The sequence below is a fragment of the Amblyomma mixtum genome, chromosome 8 (assembly GCF_055824585.1).
Source record: "Amblyomma mixtum isolate Tamu chromosome 8, ASM5582458v1, whole genome shotgun sequence".
Taxonomy (NCBI): Eukaryota; Metazoa; Arthropoda; class Arachnida; order Ixodida; family Ixodidae; genus Amblyomma; species Amblyomma mixtum.
In genome coordinates, this window is record NC_143019.1 from 29,856,424 (window position 1) to 29,878,126 (window position 21,703).

General features: G+C 43.6%; 1 pseudogene; it reads right to left on the minus strand.

Moving 5' to 3' along the window:
- Positions 1-1,421: 1,421 nt before the first annotated feature.
- On the minus strand, positions 1,422-21,090 carry LOC149331876 (protein-cysteine N-palmitoyltransferase HHAT-like; annotated as a pseudogene).
- Positions 21,091-21,703: the final 613 nt, after the last annotated feature.

A 21,703-nucleotide genomic window follows, 5' to 3' on the forward strand; every position in this document is an offset into this window, starting at 1 on the left:
GGTACGGATATTGCTTTCGCAATTACCGGGCTTAACCAAGCTAAGCCACAGCGAATTTTTTTTATTCCCTGAACTAAACCATGCTGAACCTCCAGAGGTATGTTCAGTATGGTAGCGCTATCATGTGCATATCATGACTACAGTTGCCCAGCTGCCAGCGCATACTTTCCTGGATCATGCCTCTCGGTGCCGGCGTCGTTTTCTTTGAGCAGCGGCGGTCCATCGGGGAGAGCATCCCGGCTAAGACGGAAGCGGTGCCTGGCGTAAGTGGATGTGATGATCGTAGCCCCGTAACTGGTATCTCGTGTAGCTAGGATTGCGTCACTTTGATCCGTCACAGCGTGTTACCATCGTGTTCTTCTATTGGGAGAACCGTTGGGTGATCTGGTCTTGTAGTGTGTGTGAGTGTGAGTGTTGCAATCAGCAGTATTGTTTACATTCAGGCAGCGTTAAGGCTTCCGTTGAGCGGAAAACCCATGTCATGCATGTGTCATTCGCGCATGTCTGGAGCGAAAATAGTTGAAAAGGGGATATGTATGGTGAATGAAAGGTCGGCGCATGTCTCAAAATGACGTAATTTTACAAAGTTATTGGTTGTATGAAAAGAAAATTTCCATCAATATCAGACAGGATTCGGACCACCCTCCCTTCGGCCACCTGCAGGCACGTACTAGCCTGCCAGGCAACTCTTGTACCTGCCAGGGAGGTAAAGGGGCGGGGAGTTGATGTGTGTGCGGTGGCATGTTTTTGGAGTGAAGAAGAGATGTGCCGATTAGTGAGATACTAATCACAGTAACATTGTGTGCACAAACTACATTGTGGAATAGTTTAATGACAAGCATGTGGAAACTATGTTGTAACTGTGGTCAATCTGTGAATGTGAACATAGAACAGTGAATGTGTGTGAAGAGAAACTACTGAAGTGAGCCGTCAACGCTATCGTGTCATATACTTAAAGGCGGCTGTCACGTGTCATAACCCTTAAGGCGCGTACAAGGAGAAAGTACCTGCGCATAGTAAAGGGTTGACTACGGTGTCTGAAGGCCAACCATGTGGGCCAAACATGTCGAAACATTCTGCTTACGATAAACAAGGACGGCGGGAACCTGATACATCATTATAAGCGCGCTTTCTGCGAGTGGTGAACCAACCAAGGAGCTTTCAACACCTGTGGTTCTGCATGTCATCCACACTTAGCGCATTCTGCAGTGTGGCTGCAGTCTTTGTATGTGTTTCGATAAAGGAGTGCACCAAATTTTGTTAGGAGCTTGCCTACAATTAGGCTGTTTTTATTCGTAGCAGTTTGTGTGTATTAAATAACATGGGGATTACGGTTTCACTAACAAAGAAATAGTTGAAAAGCACTCCCGTACATCTAGTATGAATGGCCGTTTCGCAGCAAACAGTGGAAACGCCGAGGGTTAGGCTTGCTTCTGCTTTGACGCTGTCTCCCACTGCAACACGTCGAACGAGACGTGGCAGGCACTGTACAAGGCCACCAACACAGGCAGAACAGGGAACGGGAAACCTGGAGAAAGATTTCATAGGTAAGTGTGATAGAGACGAATTAGTTTGAGTCAAAATACTTGGCATTATCTCAGTCGAAAAGGAAATTTTATTTATGATTACAATAGGTGCGTTTGCATCTGTACCCTCACTATTGTGAAGTAAGTCTCTGTTACATTGATAACGTCATTGAATAAAAGCGTGTAAAAGATGACGGTTTCGTTAGCATATGTGTAGCAGAGGAATACAGCATATTGGCAATTTCACTTTTTTAAGGCAGTGTTGATTAGAGAATAAAGTATTGGCCCCAATGATTCTATATAGCTGTAATTTTACAGGAAGTAGAATGAAACGCAATAACCGGCTACCAAGGCCGTCCATAATGACGACTTCGGCATGTTGTCTGCATGCATGATCCGGATATATGTATATGTAGCTTACTGCAACATGACATCATTCCCTCGCGTTTCCGTTTCGGCTTTATTCATTTCCGTGCCCTCCACAAATCCGCATTATAGTGCACTAGGCCAATGACACTTTCCTTCGACAGGTCACCCGATGATTCTTGGCACGAACTTTTTTTTCCTTGCTCTCTCTCTTAGCATGGAGCTTCGATGATTCCACCATTGCCCTCAGATACTTTGTTTCTAGGAACGGGTCGTTTCCGGAATCTTTCTAAAGTCAACATATAAGCAATGCCATTTATATTTCGCACAAAGAGTGGCAACAATGGTGCCTTGACAGAATCCCTTTTTGATGGTTTTTATGCCACTCGGCATACGTTTTGGCGCCAGTGGGTGCGTTCCCATAGTTGTCATTATGCACACTGACCTGGAGGGGTGGTGCAGTGCATAGAATGAAAATGCTTGAAAGGTTTTATTTTGTGCGGGTGAATTCAAAGTGTATAAAGAGCGTTATATATACAGTGCGTTTCACCTAAGACATTACACAATTGTTATAAAATAGGCTTTTTGAGTTAGAAGAACGCCTTTTGTGGCATAGCATTGTCAGCATTGTAATACATAAGAATACAGCTAAGACCTGCTAACTAGTATGCTGGTTAACTAATATTGCATAGCTAACTTTTTAAATATTACTGGTAGGCTCCTTAATTGTTGAGGGGCGTATAGCTCACCGTAAGTAATATCCATACCAATTTTAAAAATTTTGAAAAGGCGGTGACCTTCGGCGCTGTCCATAAAATTTTGGCTACATCGCGCCAGAATACAAGAGCTTTCGAGAAGCCTGCAGGCTAAGCAACTCCTCCAGTGCACGTAACTCGCCGAAATAGCCAAAACTTGTTGGGCCACAGCGTCGAGGGTAGCCGCGTTTTCGGAATTATAAGAACTAACTTAAACATTTTTTACGGTCGGTTAGACGCATCTCAATAATTAAGGAGCCTAACAGTAATAGTTAAACAGTTGACTACTTAAAGTTAGTTCACCAGCCTGCTAGTTAGCACGTCTTAGCTGTATTCTGATATACTGCACCGCTGACAATGCTACGCCGAAAAAAGCGCTCTTCAAACACAAAAACCTATTTTTGAGACTTATGTAAAGTCTTAGGGGAAACACCCTGTCTATATATAGTGCGAAAGTCAGCTGCAATTAAACACTGCAGCAGATGACTGCCAAGCTGACCACACAGCATCCGGAAATAAAATGTGTAGTGCGGTGCCCTACCCTACCAAAGGCACTGCTTCTCTGTTCTAAGCGTTAGATGTCAAAGGCATTACTTGTTTTCATCAGCTGTCATCGGTCGTGGCCGTATCATTGCTGGAGTTGCTTCATAAGAAGGAACAAGTGAACCTACCGAACAGTGCCCTCTTGCAGACCGTGAAACAGACTTCTACGTCCACCAGGTGGAAAAGGCAGGCGAGGATGGTGAGTAGGTAGTGCGGAGAGCCCAGGACAGCTGCAGCCTCTCGCCTTCTATCAGATGTGCCGAGGTACCGCGCCTGCAAGTATTTGAAGGTGGTCAGGTGAGCAGGCTTCACAAAAGGATATGCCATACTTCACTCAGATTTGAAACCGACAGTAATCCAGGCACCCCTCAGACAGGATCGGGACTAATATATGAAACTGTCTTCACGAGCTAACTCAACGTGAGTTTTCAGTTAGGCTTCGGCGTTGAGTTGGATTTTGTATAGAACACGGTTTATTATTTATGCATCTTTTTCAATGCGCCAAAATATGGTTGCTTTGTCGACCATATAATGCCGTAATAGCTACTATTTTAGGTATGCAGTGCCAAAGAGTGAAGCAAATTGGCAAGTATTAAAAGCGCTTTGCTGACATTGATGGGAACGAAAGTAGGCGACACTAAAGCTCCGACTCAAGGGTAAGAGGTGATAGCGTTAATGAACTCTTCAGTAGCACGCTGTTTCCCTTGCTTACCACAGCACAGACACGAAAACTGTGGGACACGACTCATAAGGCCCCTCTTTCAATCAAGTGGAATGAATGTGGCTTATGGGTAACGTGTATGACTCGGAATCTAAAAGGGGACTTGATTCCCATCTCACACTAATTTTCTTTTGAGTGCAAACGAATTAATTTTTATTACTATATGTCACGATGCCTTTGACTAAAATTGCGACCTTATATTTACAATATATGCGACGTTTTATTCAGTTTTCAAATCCACCGCTCCACGTGTGACGTCGCTACCTTTTTGTCTAATCGCCATTTCCTCGCGCGACGCTAGAGCCGGCACCGTCGGGGTCTCTGCTGAGTAGGAGCCTTAACGTTGTTCCGTTTAAAGCAACCGTTTCAGGCTTGCAGTGCAAAAACATGATGAAAATAAAAAAGCATTCCAAACTTTTTGCGTAAATTGATTGAAATGAATGAAAGCTCAAGATTTTTTGGTGGCTCTCACTCGGTGGATGCATCATAAGTCATATTCTTTTTACGCTGCATGCGCACAGGAAACGAAGGCCTTTTGATCAAATACAATTTCCGAAACCAGTAATTATAAACCCTGCGTTAGCCCTAAAAACTTTTTCAACATCATCTGATTCAGCTATTCGGTGCATCTCCCCATTTCTCCTGCATTTGCTTCGTGTCCAGCCAGTTCGCAGCTTGGTTCATCTGTTGTACATTTTAAAGAATTGACGACAAGCAATTTACCCGTTTCTCATTTAGACTGCAGCCTTTTGCATCTAATTTTAAGCTTCTTAGGCGCTGTATTCTTCGTTCCTGAATGTACGACCAATTCAAATCTTTGTTCAAGTTATATGAAAGTTGGATAGCTACTCCTTAAGACCAGACGGCCGTATTTTGTAGCGTTGTGCTGTCAGTATGTAAAGTTTTCCCATTTTGCGTTTTGGGGTAATTGCATGCAGCAGGGAATGAAGGCCTTAGTGCGTGCTCTTGAAATGACATATTGCAATATATCTTCACGAGGAATTATTCGACAAATGCTGTGTGCATGCATTTTTATCTCATGTCATGAATTATGAAATCTTAGTAAGCTTTTAAAGACAAAGACCAATTACTGGCTCAGCTTCACATATTGCGTTATTGCTGATGCCCACCCCCAAAAGGAGTGAAGTTTACCTCGAAGTACTTTATAAACCAGGACTACCTGACTTCCGCCACCAACACTTCGAAGGAGATGCCAACCACACTGAGAAAGCACCAGATGCCGTCCCCTTTGTGCAAACCGTGCCAGTACCAGGTGAATGAAAATGCCGCTGCCGTACCAAGCACAATCCAGCCGGGCCTTCTACTGTTACGCTCTACGGGCTCGTAGAAATACCTGCAAATGCACGCAAGGCGGTGATTTAAGAGGGGAGTCCTACAGGACAAGGGCTCTGTTGGTAAGGTCGTCGATGGTGCCCGGCAGACAAACCTCTAACACAAACCACCCGCGCCATACAATGTTCACCAGCTTTTGTTAGTGGTGTAAAAAATTGGCTTGAGGTGCTGTTTGCGGTTTCATGTGTATAGTACATGTGAAATAGCTATTATGCTAATTTCACCATGTGTAAAGCGGAAATAAGAACCCTGATTCACTGCAAAGCCTTCTCAAAAGGAACAAACTATTCACGCGCCTACAATTTGAAACAGGGCTAACGATATTGTCTAGCACCACCTCGGTCCTTTGAGAGTACTGCATGTCTCTAAAATTAGATTTTGGACCCCGCAAAGGCTGGGGACAGTTTCAGAAATTTCTACCATTAATTTTTCTTTGAACATGAGCAGTATTCAAAAATGACGTTTGACGCTTATTCCGTTGGTGCAGGGCAATGTCTGGGTCAAATATTGTTTCGACACTTCGTCTAAATAGAGAAAAATTATTTCTGACACTATTTTTCAATTTCTGTCTGAACAGTGAAGTAAGCGAGTGATTCAGTTAAAAGAAATGTTGTCAGATTCCCTGGAAAAATGTACACGAGATCTGTACATACAGTGGTAAGAGTTGTTCGGTGAATATGTTTATTTACAATTAAGCGGCAAATAAACTCATCCTGCTTCAAAACGGCCGCCTTTGGATTCGAAATAGCTTCTGAGACAGTTTGCACTCATTAGGCCAGTGCTGGAAGCAACAAATCGAAACAGCTCTGAGCTAGTCGCTTACAGCCTACTTTATGTTTTTCTTCTTGTGAAATGAGATGACGTATTGAGTGGTTGAAATTGAGTTGATCAGCAATTAGTCTGATGGTTCAGCGATGGTCAGATAGGAAGGTAATTCTGATTTGGAGCATTACTTTGTCAGTTCTTGACATTGATGGCCTTCCCGAGAGAACAGGTTCACAGCCATCTAAAAATATTCAGAACCATCTAAAAACTTCGTCCCTTGACGAAACAGTTTTCACTTAGTCCTGTTGAAGTGTAGCAAAAGTTGCAGAAAGAGGCATTGTTTGTAACTTCGAAAAAAAAAATTAATCGCGCAAAATTGCTCGTAGCATTGCCTGCAGCGTGCACTCACACTCATCGCACAAATCAACGTGACGAGGCTTCCGCTTGAGCTTAATGTACAGGGTCAATCACACTTAGAGGGAACACGGCTGTGCGTGGCTGAGCACACAAGGAGCACCATTGCGACCCAGCAATTCGTAAACCTGTGCAAAGCGGCAGCTGATACGAAGCATCACGTTGAGGTCTCTGTTATCGTTGGTTAGATACAATGGCACTCCGCAGGTACGTGGCCACGCGGAGCCGTGTTCCCTCTAAGTGTGATTCTCCCTGTACATTAGATCTTTACCATACCCCGCTGGCACTGTTGCTGGGTCAAACGCTGTGACACTTTTTTCATTGCTTGCTTGAGAGTCGGTGCATATTTACTATTTATCGCTGATATTACAGGAATTAACATGAAAGGTCCGATACTTAGTACGAGTCCTAAGATGAAATAGCATCGTGTGGCTGATACCGGCTGTTTTTTTTCCTTCGTGCTATGCTTGTTTTTTTGAGCATTGCTATACAAGTAAAATCATTTCACCCAGCTTTATGTTATTCGCATATTAAGTAATACTCATTCAGTCAGCCCGTTAGTACGTAATCAACAGGAGTTTAAAAACGTTGCGCATTTAAAAAAACTGCCCTTCCTTCATGCGATTCACTCTTCGCACATGTAATCATCACCCATCGTGAGCAATGCATGATTGCTCTGACTACTTCGAAAAGGCAAAGAATCTAACCATAAACCTAGAACACCACAGCGTCCAAAATGCTTGGAACAGAGACAGCTTTCATTTCAACAAGAAAGAAATCACGCGAAAAAAAAAAATGACCCTGGTCTGCCTCTCTGCAGTGAGGGAAAGAAAGGAAAAGTGAAAGGAGGGTAAGGCTCAAGAAGCTAGTCAGTGATAGAAGGAGCTGAAGGCATACATCAGTGTTTGCAGAAAAAGATATTGCCGATAATACTTGTTCGTAAGCGCCATAGATGCGTATAGGCCTGTTTAGCAAGCACTGCCTGAGACATAGCACATACTGTACTTACATAAGCATACCACCAACACACACCCTAAGCAATGCATGGTTTGCAGATAGTTTTCACAGGGTTCTCAAAAGCGGCGTGGAAAGCATAATAGACATAATACACGAGCGTTCAACCGCACTAAACTAATAAGCTTTAGGGATGAGCCTCCAGGACTGACTGATAAAAAACCTGACCACATGTGACGGACTTCACAGAGGACCGATCGACCGCCCAAGCGAATTCTATAAAAGGACGCGAGCCCAGACTACAGACAGGATTCTGAAATGCTGCTGATTTGATATGCTTTCTAAAAACGCCGTAACACAACCTGATACCTGATGCATGTGAATTCACTTACCTTCGAATGTACAGGTGCATACCCCGGTCGAAGTACCTGAGGAGACAATAAGAAGGAGTCTTGTTCAGAAGGGTTACATTACTAACCGTGCCACTCTTTTCACTAGGTGACAGCGGTTGAATCCAAAGTATGAACAAAGTTAGCGGGAGTGGTTTTGTTGGAAAACGTACAGTTTAAGCAGACTGTTACTCGTGCTTTTTACGGCGAAGTCTGCTTAAGGAAGGTGTTCCGGTTCTCCTGCATTGGCGTCGTACGCGTTACGCCGTGCCACACTGATTGGTCTGCGTAGTGTGAGGCCACGCATGACGTCACTATGACGCACCACGTTGAGATGTCCAGAAACTTTGACTGTAGGAATGCCACAATAAAGTCACCAGCTCTTGTTAGAGGAGACCTTTAATAGCTAACGAATTACGGTATATTTCCGCGAAGTGTTCTTAGTCTTCGTCTTTGGTCTTTACTTTAGCGCTTCGTTTAATGCCGCCGGCACATGGGCATGCCACTTTGTTTGCGAGGCAAGAAGAGACACGGAAACCTCTCGAAACGTCATAATCACGCGCTCCGGTTTTCACACGGTGTGAGGTGACTGTAACTATTCAAGTAACATAGTAGACGGCGCTCAGCAACATATTCTTTGAATGAAATATATTATAATTGTATACTTGCGCCAGTTATTTTTTAGAACAGCAGCGGCATGCAGTAACAATATATGGCAAAATAGTAGAAACTGACGTATATGTGCACACAACCACTGGCTTCCTTTAGTCTCGGTTACCTTCCAGATTATTTATAAGGTGCTAAGTTTCTAACTATATGTCCCAATTTCTGCGGTATTTATTTATCCTGACACTCACCTCCAGAAGTGCGAGCACTTGTTCAACCTGGCGACGCACTTGGCGGGGGGTGGGACCTCGATGTCCTCGGCGCAGGCCAGGGCGCCGGCTAAGCCGTAGGTGAACAGATAGCGGACATAGAAGAAGAAGTGGAAGGCCAGCACGAAGCCCGATATGCAGGCGGGGTCAAGTTTCTCGATCATCCCGGGCGAGTTAGCCATTGCCGCACTGCACACAAGTATCAGGGATCGCTGGGAGAGGAATTTGTCTTCCAGCGTACGTAACCGTGCTGTTGCCGATTACTAAATGCATGCAGGGAGAAGAGATGGGAAGAGAACAAATGTAGAGGTCTCAAGTTCTCTTTCAGTTGCTCAAATGCGCTCATGAGAGTAACGGATCTTGGAGTTAGATGCACAAGTATTTTTTTGGCACTTTCCTCTTCAGCGAACCTGATGTACGACTGAAAAATTGGAAATGTCCAACTGGTTTCCATCGTTAAAATAAGGAACAAGGTTCAGAAGAGCAGAAAGACTACGAGCAGAACACATATATAATTGTTTGTTTTGAAGATCAGCGTGTGTCGTAAAGTCTAGGTCCTCCTGAAATCAGCCAGCTATCAATCGTTAAGCGGTCACTTCAAACTTACATTGGCCGTGGTACGCCTCGCGGAATACCCCAAGCTGATGAAGTGAAGTGCCAGGATAGGAATATTTCGTGCAGCAATCTGTGCAGCTGGCGTTAGAGCAACCAAGACTCATGCTCGCAAAGGGCGAGTGTCAACTGAAATGAGACTTTTCGATTGGCTGATAGGATATGATGGTTTTATGTCTCTATACTGTTCATGCGAAATTAGATATAATGATTTCGTGCCACTAGCGCGCTTTAGGCCTTGTAGGCTTTAGGAACTGTTGATAAACGTATTCGAAGAATGTTTTAAAAGACTAGGTAATATTTTAAAGGCTAACTGTATGAAAATATTTAGAGCAGATGATAGAAACTTTAAAATACATGCGACACATGAGCTGATACTCAACAGTGTCGACACTCCAGATATTTTTCTGTAGCTGGAGTTTTAACGGCGTATTGGGAAAGAAATGGGAGTCTACCTGTAGATGTAATGAGTCATGGCCTCCATTAATACAAAGTGAACTCCACAGCGCAGCAACCTGCATGGTGATGCTTGAAGTCACTCCACGTAGTGTCCACTTGGGCCTCTCCTTGTCAACCTGCAAAACGTTGACATTTTATATTCCGAAGAACATATAACATAGTTATTCTGATTTAGGGCATCGCCTTGATATTTCAACCCTAAAGAGACCCGGAATTCCGAACAAAATATAACATACCTCTTCTGATTTAGGGCATCGCCTTGTCATTTCAACCCTAAAGAGACCCAGAATGCCTGCAAGTTTGCAGCTTTCCGACTTTCTCAAATTGTGGGACCTCTAACTTGTGCAACGAACAAAAGTCTCAAAGAACGGGAAAAGCGATATGGGCGCTTAGGCGCCACGTTTTTGAAGGATCAATTTATTTTAGCGTAGATTTTACAACAAGCTAGTGCAACTTTCGCTTCAACAAAAGTGGTCCTGATTCACACTCAAATATAGCCAGTGGCTTCGTTGCCGATCATGATTATTGAGTACTGTCCTCGCTTGGTACTACATGTGCCAAGAAAACACACGACACTCAACTTATTCTGCACAGGTACCCGGGCTCCTGCACCTCCCGGACGTCTATAGTGCACTGTTTCATGTCCGTAACGTACCAAGGAAATGAGAACGCATGCATTCTTCAGGACAGATAGCCAAATTTTAGTATGAAAATTTGCAGGTTTATGTCATACGAGTAAAAAGCCATTCATAAGGTTCGGATTCCGCAGCTTGACTAAGTTAACTGATATATAATCCATTGGTCGACGGAATGCGATTTGTTACTTTTTGTCGAGCTAACACGCACTGTTACTGAAGGTTACCTGTCCCACGTAGTCTTCATAGCTCTGCAGTGGTCCCAGGTAGACGGTCGGTACGTAAAGGACATAGGAGAGCGTTTTCCAATACGGCGGCCACCGGGTGAGGCTCTGTTCCGGCTTCAGCCGCTCAGCTTTGATGTAGTCGACGCTGAAGCTCAGGCCGCGGAGGATGTTCCAGTGGAAGGTGATGAAGGTAACCATGTAGCAAGTGCGTCCATAGTTGCGGAAAAAATACTGAATTGCAAGGAAAGGAAGAAAAGACGATCCTCACTTCACGCAATTCACCTGCGCCGTTCGTCACCATGGTCACCACTCAGTAAGCAAGTTCTGTGACGATTTGCGCTCCGTTGATACGTGCATAAATACTTGTTCAAAGCATTTTTTCTCTTAAACGACTCAGGACTTTAACAATGAATGTTCTTTCTTAACGAGTGTTTCAAATTAGCAGTTGTTTTAAATACTGCAACTTGTACCTCTAAATTCCGCTGCCCTGCGTGCACGTTAGCAAACTTGGAGATGCTACTCCATAGAAAAAGTGAAGGATCTTTATTCGCCTTGTTGCAGTGATGTCATAGCTGAATAATGTTTCTTTTTCAGGTATTTCAGGTGTAACATTCGGAAAAAAAGGAACTTTTGTCTTCTTCAGTGATTTTTAAGAAACGAAAGTGCCTCATAATTTCCAAAAGTGACGGAGTTTAAGCTGCTGCAGGAATTAAAGGCTTGAAATAGAGGATTTTTTGGTCTAATAGAGCGAATTTTTGATTCTGCATGAAGAACCGCAGTCTCGTTAAACTTGCTTCTTGCTTCACGCTCAGGCAGCGTGAGCGCGTCTGTGCCTTCACAAGCGCGAATTAACCAAAGCGTCTTTCATTAAGACGTGCCGCTATGCCATGCGTGAAACAGGCATTATTAGAACTTAGTGAACAACAATTGGTTGCGTGAAAGATCACGTTTTACATAGTACAGCCCTGTGATTTGCCTACGCCCTCAGAGACGAAGGTTTATTTATTGTCTACACAGAATGTCTACGCATATAAAGGGTGTTCAAGCTGTTCTAAGCTTTACAAAACTATCACTCGTGCTCAATGATTTGATTAGTGTAACGTTGCAGGCAGGCATTGTTCACCAGGTCACCACCTTTTTATGCGTAGCATATTGCAATCACTCAGTTCAGCCCTTGGGCGCGGCCGGGCAGCCTCCAAACCACGTGACGTGACGTCACGTGGTGACGTGACGTCATCAAACAACTTAAAACAAAAAAAAAACAAAACAAAAAGAACAAGAAAAGAAAAGACTAAACATGGTGGCGGTTGCAACCGCTCTGTTTCAAAGGGGGCGCTCCTATCCATCCATCCATACGTCACGGAGGAAAAGCTGCTGAGAAAATCGAGTGCCGCCAAGCAATACCTCGCGCAAAAAGACCGCGCAATATGCAACGCATTCTTGGCTTAACCAAGCTAAGCCTGGGCAAATTTTTTTCATTGCTCCTGATTTGTTTTCTAGCACGATAAATTTTCACAAAATTCGCAGAAAAATACTGTAATTGCTGAAAAAAAAATGGCTAAGAAAGTCACTCACATTAAAGTTATCTCTTCTGAACAGGCGATTCTGGGCTAGCATCAAGAGTGTGCCGACATAGCTGAGTGCTGGACTTCGGAGCGCCGTGAGGGCGTAGAATATGGTGTGCTCGAAAACGAAGAGGACAGCCACTTCCCAGCTCAACACCGATGCCACCATGAGCAGCGAGTATACTGAGTGGAAGACAGGAACCAGCTGCGAGTGTATGCAAACAACACACGTAAATCATTGAACGAGTCAGGTATTTTAATATAGTCGGTATGCTATTACATTACGTAACATGATATATTACCTATATTATGTATAGGTAATATAGTATAATATGTTTATTACTATATAAGGTAATATATAACTTATATAAGGTATCAGGTATCCTAACATAATAATGGACGAACTGAATGCGAAAGAAACTGATGCAGTGTATCCCATACAGCATCCCTTTCTACAAACCTTGCTTGAATTCGTAAACATTAAACCGCATGGGCTCCGAATTTCCGACAGTAATTGCCCAGTGTTTGCTTTTTCTCGTTTTTATTTACCAAAATTGTTGAGACCACATGGTGAACTTGTGGCCTTTTACGGAAACCCCAATGATCAAAAGATATTGAAAGGCGAGGATGGGGGTTGTCTTCCATCAGAATGATTTAAGGCTAGTTTGGTGTCTCAAGTGCTTCGCAGTACAACTGAAAGAAGCCGTGTAGCTTGAAGATTTTTTATTAATCACGCAATGCCGCAGTCAACGAGTTGAATGCAACAGCAGGAGGTGCTCAAAGGAAAACACACAAAATAGAGGCAGTACAAGCCTGGACTTTCGACGGATATTTATTCAGACGTTAACACTGAGTACCGTTAACAATAGTAATGTTAACACCACTTAGTAACATCCGCCTGCATTAACAGACTGGTGAAGTAAGTTAGTAGTCTTAATGCTAAGTTAACACTAGGAACTGTTAAAAAGGCATTTGTGCCCCGCTGATGTAAGTTATGTAAGTTATTACTTCCAGTTGTACTGACCCCTCAGCGTTGACAAAAGTGGGACCGATGTCGTTATGTGAAATCGCTGTCCTGACAAATTGCACCGTTTGTAATGAAAGCACATGTGAGTTGACCAGCTAAATTATTTGACACGTTATACTGAGCTTCTAATGAAACAACTTGTAAAGTATATAACGAAAAGGCATCAAAGTGTTATCGCACGATACGCTCTGCTCCCCGCTTTTCTTGCAGTGGACGCTTTGGGGTTTACAACATGGCACTCTTCATTCTGGTCTTTTGTATTGTGCTACGTTATGAATCATGCTTTACGTAAGTTAAACTAATAATTTTTCAGCGCAACGGCACACGGCCAAAGAAAAGAAGCAGGAAGAGAAGAAGGACGAACACAGCGCTGACTTGGGACGCACACACAGCTTAAATACACTCAGACCAGCGCAGGCACACACCGTGCAAGGTAAGCAGGAAAAAACTCGTTTCACATCTTTATCGCAAAAACTTGGATAGGAACATCTTTTCTGCAGCATACAGATGAATTGATGTATCGCTGACACATTCTGACCCTGCTCTCTGAATATAATATGCCTCTATCATTTCACGGGTTGTTTTTGATTTGCTTGTGCTTAGAATCCGTACTACCGAAAACACTGGTTTACAACACTGGTTTACGGTATTATTTTACTTTCTTTGGCCGTGTGCCGTTGCGCTGAAAAACTAGGAGTTTAAATCAAGTATACCAACTAGCCCAAGAACTAACTCTACTGAATTACGTAAGTTAGTTTTACAATGGACAATTAACAGAATAAGCGCTTTTTTTTTGCTGTAGCTGTATGAGACACTTTGTCGAATGCGAAGTACGTTGGAGACGTATTGTTTTATAACAAAAACTGCATGATATTACTCTTTAAAATTTTCTCACCGGTGGTGCAGCGTAGGCAGTTGCTCTTCCTAAGATAGGGTGCAGAAGCAGCCACTTTAAATTGTCTGTGACGTAGTCTCGCATTGTCCGCCATCCGTACTGCATGTGGTCCTATTTAGTAAATAGAAAATAGGTGGTTAAAGCAGGCCTCCGTGTTTTGCGAGAAGTGATGGGATGTTATCCGCGCACTGCTGCATCGCTACACGCATACACACTCAAAAACATGTCACTGTCCAGTTGACGCCAGGTGTCGTTTTGTAAGTTGCGCCTTTCGGATGTAGTGACCCCTTCTCGCGGTATGAATGCGATTCTGGTTTTGGAGGAAAGTAATGATTGTGACCGTGCATTAAAATGTAAATAAGCACGAAAGAGAAATGAACGGTATTTCACTGCACTGCCTGGTAATAAAACCTTTCCAGAGAATGTAAGAACCAGAACATGCCCTCCTCAAGTTGGACACCAAAGTATGCAACAAGCCAGGAATTTATAAATGGAAACAAAGCATAATTCTTCATGCGAGACAGCATCTAATATGATGCTAAGAGTGTCCAACTGTATGCAGCGCAGGAGTACTTTTGCAAGATTAAGAGATGGGCGGGATGATTGCCGTTCATTTCTAAAGAAAAGGAAAAGTGTTTAAACGTTGGACAAGAGAAGAAAGAGCAGTGCTAGATTGGACATGAACTAAAGGTTTTATTCGGGACAAATAAAATTGATGATATGAAGAATCGCAACATTTTGATTTAGAAATAGAGAGGTGGTCAATTCGTTATAAGAAATGCCACATCATCCGTAGGCGCCAGAGATAGATGGCTGATACATGTGTTAAAACTGAAGTCTCTGTGAAGGGCCTCGATCACCCCTTGTGTTTGTTCATCTTTGGTGCGGAAAGAAAGAGCTGCGTGGCTAAAGCCTGGTGTGCATATACATGGACCACTGTAATGTGATGGAGGATTTCGTAGCATTTCTCGTATAACATAAACTGCCCCTGCACAAGTGTATTTAGGTAGTGAGCCGTTTGTCATATGTAGACAGTACTACAGCTTCCCTAAATGCGTTAAATTTTCCTTGAACAACGAACTCACTGGTACATACTATAAGGCAAGCACTTCTCAAAATTTGACTCATTATCACCGAGAGCCGCCCGCACTGACTCATACGCAAACGTATGAAGGAAAACAATGGTCCTTTTAATCCAAGAAAGTTGCTTTGCCTGGTTTCAATAACTCTTGGTTTCCTTCATATGTATGTCATAACAAGCCTCTTACTTCCTTACTTTTTTTGTGCTAAATCTATGAAACTAATTTTGTAAGATTGTATGCAAGAACTATTTAGCGGGCCTATGTGTGGATGAATCGTTTACTTTGCTTGCTTCCTTAATGGAGATAGTTTGCTACAATAGAAATTGTAATGCAGTTCTATATTACGTTCTTAAAGGTGCACTGAAGAGGATTCTGAACTTGTCTTTTTGCCAAGGGAACTCGATCTACACGTTCCTAGCATTCTTAGAAACTGCGACTTATTGCCCTCTGTGGCCGATTTTCCTAATTAAACCGAATTAATGTCCGGCTCCCGCCTTTATTTTTTGAATTCTCCGCGTACGGTGGGCGGAGTCGACCAACGCGTGAAGTGCCTTTCAGCCAGCTCCGTGGAGGCTTTGCTTTCGCTTTATTCTGTTTTTTAGGTTTCCATGAATACATAGTTTCATTCGCAGATAATATAGCCGCAAAATAAGCCCGCAGAAATAAAAATACGCGCGGACTATTTGCTACTGCGGACTACTACGTATTAATCCGCCGATGGCAGAGCGGCAAGCCGCCACGGGACTGGGTGAAAGGCGCTCCATGCGTTGGTCGACTCCGCCCACCGTACGCGGGAGAATGAAAAAAAAAAAGGCGGGAGCCGGACGTTAATTCGATTTAATTACGGAAATCGGCCACACAAGGCAATAAATCGCAGTTTCTAAGAAAGCTCGGAACGTGTAGATCGAGTTCCCGCGGCAAAAAGACAAGTTCAGATTCCTCTTCAGTGCACCTTTAAAGCACGGAAGTATGAAAGTGCAGTAAAATAACATTGAGTTCCATCTCAGCTGCCAGCTTTATTTCTTCATACCTGGAATGTTCTTTTGCTACTGGTATATGCTGCTGTCGAAGTAACAGAGCTACCGCGTTTACGAAACCTCGTCAACACAGGTAAATCTGTGCGCTAATGAAGCGTGGGACCAGGGTGCATATTTAAAATTATGCGATTCTTCTTATCTCTCAAAGGAAGCATAAAAGGCACGTTACATGTATACCCACGGGTGCAGATATGGCCTTCGTTCATGGAAACTTTGTCTTGGCAGAATAAAATGAACTGATATTTGCAAGAAAGTACATATAATCTTTAATTTTTGTGTGAGCCTATACCAAGGATGTCTATTATTCTCAAGGTCATTAAACTGCACTGCGCTCTCCCAGTCATTTTCTGATGCTGATGGAACATTTGTTGCGCGTCCAGGTATTCAGTTGCAATTAAATATATCTTAAGACGCTCGCACGCTCACATTAATACTGAAATGAGTACTGTCCGTTTGCTTTTCGAGTAGCACGCCTTAGCTCGCCTTAGCGGATAAGAATCTTGAGTGAGGCAAGATTTTTCGGGGAATTGTAAACTCACCTGCTTTCGCTGAAATCCATATAGACTAGGCATAAATGAGCTGGGTCTTTCTTTCAGAAGAAGTTCGCCTGGAAAGAGTCAGAACTACTACGTTTGCGAAACTCGGCGTTGTTTAGTCAGAACTGATTTGACGTTATGCAGAAGGAATGACCCAGATAAGGCTGCACGTCATTTCGTGTTAATTTTTATATTTGTGCAATCCCATGCACTACGTTATTGCGAGAAGAAACGGAGAAGTGAAAGTATTTATTGGACGACTAGACATCCGATGCGACAATTCTGCGAGCTCAGTTGGACTTGCTTTCAATGAATAAATCGATTCAGTGACTCCAATACTCTAAGCCAAGGCTTCACATACGACATTTTTCTGCAGGATGGAAGGTCAGGTGGAGACGTGAATCGAGGGCGGCGGTGGGAGGGTGACAGACCCCTGCCTAGGGGGTAGCTTGGGGAGGAGGCTGATCCTTCTGGAGGGAAGCTGGTTTCCCTACAGCCTCTTTGAAATGGAATTCGCTGTCGGTTTTTCTTTCCGATACCGCATGGGCTTCTAGAGGGCACAGACCTCGTAGAGAGATGTAGGTGGATTCGTAGAGTGAGGCGCTTCGGTAGGGTATAGTTAGGTGGATGGGTGGTGGATGGCGCCTGTGGAGTGTGAAGGTGGGCGGGGGGAGATGGATTGTAGATGGCGCTTCTGAAGGATGGAGGCTCCACTTTGCAAAGCTACAGCGAAACAGTGACTTTTAATGCAGTAGCATTATTACTGAAACCATCGCAAAATTGTCCGGTAGACTCAGGTTGGGACGGCCGAATACGAAGAGGATGGTACGGGACAGAAGGGAGAAGGACAATGGCCAACCACAGTTAACGGAAGGGGCCATGTAGAGAGGAGAAAGCGCGGTGGCCAATTAGAGGCGTGGAAAATATGGGAGCTCGACACACATGCTCTATCACACCTCAGCGGTGACGTCCGCTCCTTCAGTTCTTCTTTACACTTTGAAATGGTTGGGTCTGTACTGAGAGTTCTCTCTCTGAAGCTGTCGGATCTGTGTCTCCAGTGACCGATGCCAGTTATAGCCGGCACCCACAGGGAGGAGATCAGTGATGTTCTGTCGCTTCTGTATACGATAGAGAAACTCTCCGAGCCCGGCGAGCTGAGCTTCAGCGGCTTGGTAGGGAGCGGCAGCAGCTTGCTGGGGATCCCGCCATCGATCGCAACAGTGACGTCACTGAGGAGGCAAAGGGTAGGACGCACCAAGCGAGGTTTGCAGAAAACAAGTGGAGTCGTATAACCGCAGAAGCCGAGTAGACGAGACGATAACGCCGGACACTCTGATGCTCACGCCTACACCGCAACATGAATCTCATTGGTCTGCTGATGGATGTTGATTGAGCTGAAGGTTGTCGGGGATTTTTTTTTTTGTCACTGAGTACCTGGAACTGCTTTTAAACAACGCCCTCTACGTTTGATTATCATGAGTTTAACGCCTGTTATACAGATAACTGGGTCCACCTCCACGGTGTTCTTTCATTTGTTGGGCTCTGTGATTACTGCCTCCTGCACAGTGAACCCCGACTGCAGTTACAGAGAGGGTCCAATGCCCTTTTAGATTTAAATGAACACGTGTATTAGTGGGGCATCATAGTGCACGACAGAGAAAGGTACCTGTCACTGGGAGTTGTTTAACATGCGGGGGAACAAGGTATTTTGTGTTCTATAGTGATAACTGACACCAGTGCAGCCAGGAATGATATACAGGTGTGGTGCAAGCACCTTCCTTGGTGAAGAACGTCGATATGTACAGTTCGGTTCACATTCATATCCTGCCTTCATTCGTACACAAAAAATCGACGTTGGCACGAGCACAGGGAAGAAACAAGTCACGTGGTGTATTCCAAAGATCACGTTGGCACTTTAGTACTGCTACACTAGCTGAGGAAGCATCGGCGGTTTCACTTACTTTCTTTGCTCACAGAAAGGCTCCACATGGCGTAGACCACGCCCCCTCCGATGATGAACCAATGGATCAGTCTCCAAGGATGCCATTTCAAACTGCGTAAAGAAATCGATACCTGCGTTATCGAAAAAAATTCCTGGATATAAATCCTCTGTTTCAGGCAGAAGGAGCGGATATAGTGGCGCGGCTCTCTTCCTATGGGAAACCTTACACCGAAAACAGCGGTGGCACCGCTCACGTTTATCAGGTGACCATACAGAGTTAATATTATTGAGGACGCCTTCAGCTCAGCCTAGTAATATCATCTCCCCAAATCTTGAGAGCTTTCATTTTGATGCCGGTGATGTTTATCTCAGCAGAAATGTTACCGTAGTCGTATAAGCAACCACTAGTAGCCACATATCTTGGAAATGAACAGACAAAGGAAGGGAAAACACAGGCTCTCTCTGAGATACATTAAACAATTGCATATGGGTATTTTTTAAATATGTGAAGTTTATAACTGGGATATTATCAGTGTAATTAATTACTCGCCTGAAGATAATCGCTTAGAGTGCGGAAGCAAAACAACCATGTGCCGCCGGTAGGATCCGAACCCACGACTTACGAATTTCGTGTTGGGTGCTCTACACTGTAAACAGAAAGGTGAAAAAGAAAGTAAGCTGTTCTCAAGCGCATTCTCTTTTATAGAAAGAGTGCACTAGATGACAAGTTACTCCTTTTTTACTTTTTATTCCAACGTAGGCGTATTTGTGTCTAGAGCGTACCAACTCAGCTGTCAAAACTTCTGCCAGGATGGTACCAGCTTGAGTTTTGTTCTCTAATGTCAGCCACTTTTCTCTTGTTGCCCATGGTATTTTTCTTCAATTCTAACTTCAATTCGAGCATAATTTTAACCTTTTATTCAGACTGCTGCCATCGATCCTATAGACAAGTATTGGGAAGATACAACTGTTCTGCACTTTTCTTTTGAGCTGCATCGATAAACTGCTCCTAAAAATTTGAGAACAGCTGCTCAATTTCCTCCCTGCGATTCTTATTGTCCCCGTAATTTACTTTCGTGGTAGGAACCAAGTCTGGGTAGATAGCCTGCCGCGATTCTTTCGCGACATCTCTACAGATCCCGAATAATTGTTTTTTTTCCCAGACTGCTGATCGTAACTTAAGTTGTGTTCGCATCATTTTTTATTTTTTCAGCCATCCACCATTTTAAGCTTTCTTACCTCTTCATTCCTTTGATCACTACAGTTGTGAGTGGATAGTATGTTACTGGAATGCTTCCAGTTTATTGATTTTAGCGCATCATTTAAGTTTACACAGTAATGTGTCTTGTGGACAGGCTGTGGACAACAAGGAAGGAACGGTGTTCCTTGCGTGACGCAGGTTTGGGGCAATGTGAGTATAGTTCATATAATGAATAAAAATTCTTCATCTGCGCCATGTGTACGTAGAGGCAACTTGACTCCAGATAAATCGGAAGCAAAACATGATGTTCTCAAATGATACGAATACTTTAATCTGAACTGTTTAAGATGTACTCATTTATATATGACAAGATTTGTTGCGATATGTGTTTATTTTGCAGTAGTTTCTGTTGAAATGATGTCTTAAGCAATTTAAGGCTAGCGTTGGATTCATTCTTTACGTAGTAGAATTCACAAATATCTCGGAAGCGATTGAAACAGTTTTCATGGCATAATATTAAAGGAAATTCAAGGATGGCATCGTTTACAGTAATATGCAATTCTATATCAGCGTAACCATGAAACGAAAGAGGACTCGAAGGAAGATTTACAAGCAGATATGGTTTCCCATTCTAGCTCAATTTTGACCAAAAGCGAGTGAATGTTTTGCTCTTATTCTTAATGCCAAGAGTGAAATCTAACTCCGACGTACTCCATTGAGACGTTTTTTTTTTGTGCCAGCAAATGACGATATAAAAGTCCTACAAAGATCTGGTCCTTACGGAGTTATACACTAAACAAAAAGGATTGGGGTACTTTGTCAGCCTAAAGTGCGCTAGGCGAAAGCCTTTGTCGCTCTACTTCGACTGCCAATTTCTGCCTATGTTTGTTACGGCTGCACAGCTTGTGAGCCATCCTCCTCCACTAGGTGCCGCCAGCGACTGACGACGAAAAAGCGCTCGACGCCGCCGCGCCGACAGCTCCACCTGTCGACGAAGATGATGTCACCTTTTGGCAGCTGCGCTCGTCGATAAGTCACCCCAAGCGCTGTATGTAACGCCCGGCGGACGGACGGACGGACGGACGGAAGGGAGAATGAGCCATTAAAGGCTTTCGCCTTAAAAATGTGACCGCTTACCTTTCCTTGGTGCTTCGGTGGGGATCCGCCACGTCCCCACTTTTCTTCGCAGCCGTCGTGTCATCTTCTGACATATTTTGGTTATCTTTGTCTCGCCTGGCCTGTCTAGACTGAAGCGCTCCTCACAATTGCTGTAGGAGCTATTTGGCTTTTTTTTTTGCTCGAGCTGCACGGAAAAGTACACATTGCACTGGTCACGGATTATCATTAAAATATATGCGCATTTAGACACTCGTTAAAGAATCCTACTTACTCGAAATTAATTATGAATCGTCCGCCGTAGCAAATATTATTGCTTTGTCGCTGAAATGTTGGACATATCAGTAACTGAAGCTTTTAAAAATGCGAACATATAGACCATTACTACAATTCATATCCCGCAGTTGCATCTGCAGAGCACAAGACATCACTAAGCATAGAATGTTATGAACATTGCAAAGTTGCACAACATAATGATGTGCCGCTTTTCGAAAGTGTTCTTTAATAAAAGCGACCACAGTCGACAAAGGCGCAAGCTTTGTTCTGTGCCTTCAGCCATACATGTTCCTCGTAACAAACAATTTAGTGATAATTTTTTTTATGTTAATCAGCATGACATTTCATCACTGTTCACCGAGATTTCAGCCCACTTTCGAAGTGAAAAAAAAAAGTGGAGGAGATACTTAAGCTCAGACTTAAGGGTGTGTA